The 8165-nt window shown below is 42.5% G+C and overlaps 1 pseudogene; it reads right to left on the bottom strand.

The window, feature by feature from the left end:
* Positions 1 to 2461: 2461 nt before the first annotated feature.
* On the bottom strand, positions 2462 to 7501 carry LOC105978856 (annotated as a pseudogene).
* Between the last annotated feature and the right edge of the window lie 664 nt (positions 7502 to 8165).

The following is an 8165-nucleotide window of genomic DNA, read 5'->3' as shown; positions in this document are numbered from 1 at the left end:
TTTTTTTTTCATGTCTTACACCAACCGTCATCTCCCTTCGTTCCACTTTTCTTAACCCAGTCGTTTTTAAGCAGTGTCTTTTTCAGTTTCTATGCACTTGGATTTCTGTCCTTGTTCTTCCTGTTATTGATATCTAATTGACAGCATTGTGATCTGTAAAGAATCTTGATGTGTTTTGGTATGTTTTAATGTGTTAAGGCTTGCTTTGGGACCTAACATACAGCCTATTCTAGAAAACATTCCATGTGCACTGGACAAGAGTGTACACTGTGCTGCTTCCAGGAGGAGGTGCTCTGTGTGTGCCTAGAAGGTTGAGCTGGTCAACTGAGTTGAGTTCTTCTGACTTCATTGAGTTTCTCTCTTGAAGACCAGTCTTCTCTACAGGGCGGTCTATTGAAGTATCCTACTATCTTTGCTGCGTTTCCTAGTTCTCTCTCCAGCCCTGTAAGAGTGTGATTAATGTATGTGAGGGACTTTCACTGAGTGAATATGTGGTTATTATGATTACATCTTCTTGCCCTCTTGTTCCCTTTTTTTCCCTCTCATGATAGCTTTTGCCTGGAAGTCTATTTTATTGGAGATTAATACTGCCACTCCTACTTTTTTTGGGGGGGTGCCATTAGTGTGGTAAATTTTTCTCCAGGCTTTGATATTTAGTACATTTTTGTCTTTGTGTCTTGTAGACAGTATATTAATAGGTCTTATTTTCAGTCTGCTACTCTGTTTCTTGACTGGCATGTTTAATTCATCAACATTCAGTGTTGTTATTGATATGTGTGGGTTCGTTGCTGTCATTTTGCTGTGTGTGATTTTTTTGTTGGTTTATTTATTTCTTTGTTTTTTCTATATTTCTGTCCCGTTCTGATCCCTATTTTTAGTGTGTTGAGTTTTGGGTGGTGTCATCTGTGATCATCTCAGGCTTGTCTGCTGTTCTTGGCTTTCTGTCCAAATTGTTCCCGTTAGTCTTTTTTGGAATAGTTGTCTTGTTTTCACAAATTCCTCTCATTTCTCCTTGCCTGGAAATACCCTTATTTCTCCCTCCTATTTAACGGATATACGAGTCTTGCTTGGTTCAGGATTTTTTATATGCCATCCTATTGTCTTCTTGCCTGCATGGGTTTTGCTGAGAAATTTGAGTTTATGTTTATTGGTTTTCTTTTTTAGCTGTTCTTTTCTCCATAGCTGCTCCTTGTCCTTCATACTGGAGAGACTCGCTCCTTGTCCTTCGTACTGGAAAGATTGACTATGATGGGTCACAATGTTTTTCTTTTGAGGTCCATTCTGTTTGGGGTTATCAGCTTCTTAATATTTATATTCTCCTCTTTTATGATGCTAAGGAAGTTTTCTTCCATGATTTCTTGTACTATCTACTCTGTAGATTTTTTCATTTTTCCTGTTCCAGAATCCCAATGAGATATACGTTTTTCCTCTGGATAGTGCCCCCATATAATTCTTAGGCATTCTTTGGATTTCTTTGTTCATTCTGTCGATTGTCTCTCTTGTCAGTTTAGTTGAGAGAATTGTCTTCAATCTCATTAACCCAGTGCTCCATTTCTTTGATTTTTATCACTCTGTTTTTCTACCATGCAGTCTAATTCTGTTATCTTATTTGACTTCTAGAATTATATTTTGTGTAGGTTTTTTAGCTTTTCTATTTTTTCCCATTGTTTCTGAAACATTTCCTCCATTCATGGGAAGCATTTGAACATCATTCTTCTGAATTCTATTTCGGGTCATACTCGGACCTTTTCTCCAGGAAATTCCATTGGATCCAGGTGGTGTTATGCCGGCTGGGCCTGTTCTTCTTCTTTCTGAGAGGGAGGGCTGTGATTTACGACTGTTGCCATGGTGTCAGGGTGCAACTGCTAGTGTTGGGAGGGCTGAGTCTTGTGGGCGTAGTTGGTTTTCTCTAGTGGGGTTGGAAAGGAAGAAGAAAGGAGAAGGAAGAAAGAAAGGAGTGGAAAGAAGAGGAAAGGAGGGTAGAGAAAGGTGGAAGCAAAGGAAAAATATGAAAAGAAGAGGGAGGAAAGAGGAGGGAAAAGAGATAAAATGGCCATTTGATGAAAAAGAAAAAGAAAAAAATGGGGGCAAGAAGGAGGAGGGCTCTCCTTGGGCTGCTATAGGAGCTTTGTGACTATAGACCACAAGAGTGTGGCTGAGTCAAACTAAAAAGGTCATGGTATCAGGCATGCATCTACAGTGGTTGTGGGTGAGGCTGCTGAAGAAAGCACTACACCAGGCCTGGTCCTATTTGCTAACAGGACATGGGGAGAGATCATGGGACCAAAGCCTGGTCCTGGTTTCTGGCATGGTGCAGAAAGAACACCTAAGCTGGACCTGACACTGCCTGTTGGCAGAGCACTGAGAAATTACCAGGACAAGGCTGGGTTTTCTTGCTGGCAGGTGTGGACAGAGTGCCTAAGCTGAGCTGGACTCTCCTTGTTGGCAGGGCATCAAGAGATTATTGGACCCGGAGCTGAGCTTGCTTGCTGGCAGGGCTCTGCTTGTTGGGGGACTGAGGCTGTGCCAGGGCTGGGAAACAGCAGTGAGGGGAGCACTGGGCACTCACAAGTAGGCCTGTCCCTCCTCCCTTTACCCTGTTCAGTCCCAGAGATTCTGGGATGTCGAGGTTTGGGTTTACTTAACTTTCCAGGTGTTCTCTGAAGTCGCTGGCCTCATGGTCCTTCCTTCAGGTAGATTCTCTCCTGGGTGTTGTAGAAGGATAGAGTTGTTCCATCTTCCATGGGAACTCCCATCGTGGGGTACTTTTAAAGTACATTCCAAAGATGTCATTTTGCCTTCAAAAATATCTTTTGCATTTCAGATTTTAAAATTTTTTAAAGAATTTCTTTAATTATAATAGCAGTCTCACACCTCTGAAAATTAATATTTTATATTCACTTCATAGTCCCATTTCCCAAATTTCTGAAAAACAAAGTGTTCTTTCCTGGTCTTACCCAAGATCCAAGACCCAAACAAGGTCCACACATTGTCCCTTTTATTTTGTTCCTGTCTTTTTAATCTTCTCTTATCGATCACAAGACACCCTCCACACACACTCACACGCACACACACACACCCTTCACCCTCCATGACTGCCTGCCCCTGAGTATGCATTTTCCTGTCATTGGCTCATTGAGATGCGTGAGGGAGTTGTCCCACAAACTCTCCATGTTCGTATCTGCGTCTAACACTATGTTTCATCAAGTGAACCCTAAGTACCTGATTAGGTGCCGATTCAAAGAAGTGCAAGTGTTGCAGGCACTGGAGGTAGATGCTGTTATACACACAATCCTGCAGCAGCAAAGACCTCTGAGGAGACATGAGGATAAGGCAACAGGCTGGATGGGTACGGGAAAGAGAGTGAGACTATACCCATGAATAATGACAACGGACATTTTTTACATGGATATTCCCTTTGCTACAAGTATTTCTGTGAATGTGGCAGAGAATACAGGGAGTTAGTTATGAAAACTTCTTAGACGTAAGCAAATACCATCAAGGAATGATTTGATGGGTGGGCCTGGTGGCTCAAGCCATCATCTCAGAAGACAGCTAGGTCCATTGGCATAACATAGCCCACAAAGAACACTGCTCTATATCGCACTTTGGATAAGTAGTGATTAGAGTTTTACAAGCTCATGAGCAACCGTCTAAGGTGCAACTATTGGTCTGCCTGTGCTAAGGACAGAAGAGTGATGTAAGTCAAATACACAGAAGCAATCTGTGCCGTGGACTAATGGATCACACAAAAGTCAATTCCCCCAACCCTGAGACCAGATAATACAATAGAAATAAAGAATAACAGATGAAAACTAATTAGGTATCCACACCTTAGAATAATTAATCAGTTGAAATCAAAAGGACAGCATTTACCCAAGGCCTAACTTCAGAAGAGTTAAACAATGAGAAATGAAAATGTAAGACACAAAGAGTAAGTGGGATAAATGATGTCGATTTTTTGTTGTGAATGAGATAAAATGTATTTGAAATGTTGAATGGAAAACTGATCTCTGTAAACCTTTATCCAATTTACAATAAAACATAAAACAAAAACCAGATTCAGGAATAGATTTTGAGCTAGCACTTAATCCTAGTTCCAATCTAAGAACAATTCATTTTTACCACATGGCCCTGCTTGATACTCACCCTCATGAAGGAAACATAGGAAATGTGGATGCAATAGCAAAGTGTGGTGAAGACATTGTGTGGTGTCTGGCTATCAGGAAGAATAGTGTCTGGGTTCTTACAGACTTGTTTTCAAAGAAGCAGCTATCTAAGTGAGATGTCAGCTAAGCCCACATGGAAGAATCATATAAACTCCTGTGATCCAAGGATGGTAAATTATATAATTAAAATACGAAGAAAGGAACAGTATCAGAGCTTAAATTGTGAGATTCTGGTGAGCAGAAAGCTATGGGTGACAGTAGAAGCCCAAAATACCCTTGCAGGATCTACACGGGGATACGCCCCCAGTGATTTCCCGCTAACCATACTTGGGGGTAAGACTAACCTGGTGATGAGACAGAGAACATTGTAGAGATGACTATAAGAGATTTAAATGATACATCTGACTTCAGTCGTTAAAACTGTGTCATCTGATCTCCCTTTGATATACTTTGTGTTTTATCTGGTTTATAATATTTTCTGTGCTTTAGTCAGAGGGATTTATCTCTGCTCTATTTTGTCATTGTTGGTAGCTTTCTTGACTCTCTTATGTATTTTTCTATGTTTTTCGGTATATAAAATTCAAAATTGATGAATCTATAAATAAAGTAACTAGAATAAGGGTTCCTGGTGAGTATGGCATGGGAGGGGAGGGGGTGGGATGGGGTAATAGGAGCTGATATCAAGGAATTCAAGAAGGAATAAAATGTTTTGAAACTGATTTTGGTAGCAATTGTACGACACTGCTTAATATGATTGCAGTATGGAATGGTATGATGTATGAATTAGGTCCTAATAAAATGGTTTAAAGGGGAAATAAAATAATTTTAAAAGAACTCAATATGATTTTTAGAATCAAATGAAGCATATTTTAAAGAGAACTTTAATGGAGATTATCTAAGCAAATCTCCAGAATTTGAAAAGTACAAGACAGACCATCCAGCTCCTAGAAAGACAGCTGACCCTTGAATAGTGTGGGGATTAGGGGCACTGATGTACCTCACAGTCCAAATTTTCAGGTAATTTAGTTGACCCTTGAATAGCAGGGTTTTGAACTGTGCTATGGGATGCTAAATTGAGGTGTAAGCGCATCCTGGCAACACCTGCACTTGCCAAAATAGCAACAGGAGGGAAATCCATCTGTAAGTGAACTTATTCAGTTCAGACCTGTGTCGTTCAAGGGTCAACTTTACTGTTCCAACTGTTGAAGGTACATTTGCCCACCATTTTGTCTCTTCTTTGTTCAGCCTTAATTTTTATGAATTCTTGAGTAAACATTTGTTCTTGGATTTTTTAAAAAGTACATTGTTGAGGGCCAGGGTGTGTTTCCCTACTTATGCATGAGGATAAGTCAAAAACTGCTGCTGCTAAGGTTCCAGGTTTATTTCGAACAAAACATGTTTTGAAATATCTCTGAGATGAGTGAGTGGCTGTGAACACGTTTTTGCATGAATAGACCCGTTTCCGTCTCACAGGCTTCCATCCAAACAGGGACTTCTGAGAGGATCTACTTTTCCAGTTAAATTCAAGACAAAGAGGTCAGCTCAGGTGGTTATGACAACTGTTGTTGTTGTTGCTGCTGCTGCTGCTGCTGCTGTTGTTTAATCCAAGGGATAATCATGATTTTTCAAAGGACACAGAACCATCCTGAGGGCTTGTAAGGAAGAAGTTTGAAGAAAATTGAGAACAGCCTCTCAGCAACTCCTCTCGGCTAGGTTACGATTGATCAACACCACCAGGAACGCTACACCTCCCCGGGGTCAACTTTAGATCCCTTGTTGTTCCCCAGTTCTTGACATTATCGGCTCACCGCTCCCCACCCCACCCCACCTCCCGCCTCCTCGCCTGGAGTCATTTCTTCATCTTTGTCACCGGATGCATCTTTTAGTTCCAACTCCTCAAGATTTTATCTACAGCTGTAATGTTTTCCCTCTTCATTTCTTGGGAGTTGCATCATTAGCACAGGATTTCCTCAACTTAACACTTGCAATTTCTTCATATTAAATCTCGTTGCCTCAGTTATTTAATTTCCTGTTTTTACAATGTCTGGAATCTCCAGGCCATACCCCTCATATTGTGGCCGCTCTAGCTCCATTGTCTGCTTGGTAACTGTCTTCTGGGAACAGTGTCACCATCCCTGTCTGCCAGGCTGTTCTGTAGCTCCATGTCCTCCAACTCATTGCTGAATCAACTTGAATAACTTTCAATTAGTGCACAATTGACTTTTTTCAACTATTCCACTTTTGGGCATCAAGATGATTTTGAAACTGCTGTGGTTTTTCACCAATAAAGTTGAAATGCAAGGCTTTTTCATTCTTCCATTTCTTTCATTTTTTTTCTTGTTTTTGAATCTCTCTCCTGATAGAGTTGCTTTTCTACGACCTGGATGGGTGACTTTTCCCCCGTCCTCCACTCTTCCCTTAGGTGCTTTTGACATATTGCTGTCCTTGTGGGCTCAGCACACCTCAGGGCTCCCGACTGGGGCAACCTCACACAACTGCAGCAGCAACCGCAAATGATTACGTCCTGCACCTCAAAGAGCATTTTAAAGCATTGCCGTGTGAGTCTCTCAAGGATGCCCAAACTGTCCTCTGGACATGGTGTGGATCTTCCTTTGGAGAAAGCTTAAATGAAGATGCAACTTCAGAATTATAGGCCTAGATGGTGGCTGTTGTGAGAAACCATAGATTCTCATTTTGGTGTTTTGATTAATAAAGAGTTATGTGATTTTTCACTTACCCCCGTATTTTAGTAACAGTCACTTAATATTCATTTTGTTCTGGTGCATTTTTAAGAAAGCATTCATTCCTGTTATCATTTCATGTTAACCTCCATTTTTATGTATCTTGAAACATATAATGCATTCCTTCCTCTGTAAAGTTAGGAATACTAATGCCTGCTTGAAAGTATCCAAAGGATCCCTAGTGGCACCATGGGCTACACGCTGAGGTGCTAACTACAGGGTCTGCAGTTCGAACCACCAGCCACTCCGAGGAAGGAAAGTGAAGCTGTCTACTCTCCTAGTTTCACAGCCTCGGAAACCCAAAGGAACAGTTGTACTCTGTCCTATAGGGTTGCTGTGAGTTGGATTCAACTCGATGGTCATGAGTGTTGCAGTAAAAATATCACATGCAGAGTCTGGAGCCAGGTGGCAATGAGTGACAGCGACCGCCATTATCATCAGAGTCATCCTCACAATTGTTGCCGTCATCACCACCATCACCTCCCCCCACCTCTCCACCACCAACGCCATTCTCACCCTCACCAACTGGACCCTCATCACCTCACTGTCACCATCATCGTCACCAGCCTCACTGCCACCATCCTGTGTCATCTCCCGGGAACCATCGCCATCATTACCACCACCGCCATCATCATTGCCATCACCCACTTTGCAATCATCAGTGCAAAGAGTCTACTTTGCCGGAGGCCTCACGTGACTGAGAATGCCCTGGCTCTCAGGGTGAATGAATAAGATGACTGTCCATTGACCCTGTTTCCCAGGCCACCCTGGCGGCACTCCTAGCATCGGGCAAGCCTTCCCTCAGCGCTGATCCCCGCTCCTCCTCCGTGACTCACCACCCTCTGAGCGGTGCGCAGCAGAGCAGAAGAGTTCACATAGGTTGCAAACATTAGGGAGAAAGCAAGGGCTTCCAGGGGCAATAAAGGGGCCTGCTGACTCTTGCTCACCCCCACCCCTTTGCTAGCCCACAAGGCACCTGCTCGTACACACCCCAAATCCCCATCACTCCATGGCCTGTCACAACATGGGATCAGCCAAGTGCCTTCCTGGCAGCTGGGTGACCTTGGGTAAACCTCTTAACCTCTTCAAGCTCCATTTATCAATCTGTGACTTTCAGTGATGCAGTGGTTATCACTTGTGTGAGTGTAAATGGGACTGACCCAGGCAAAGGGCTTACTAGAGCTCAATAAAGACTTGGGAGATGAGGGGGGGGGATTGATGGGTGAGTGGACAAATCGACCGAGGTGTCCTTTGC

Source organism: Echinops telfairi, unplaced genomic scaffold (genome assembly GCF_000313985.2).
Source record: "Echinops telfairi isolate 266 unplaced genomic scaffold, ASM31398v2 ScPeMD7_7469;HRSCAF=8507_0, whole genome shotgun sequence".
Taxonomy (NCBI): Eukaryota; Metazoa; Chordata; class Mammalia; order Afrosoricida; family Tenrecidae; genus Echinops; species Echinops telfairi.
This window is presented reverse-complemented; position numbering and strand designations above follow the sequence as displayed.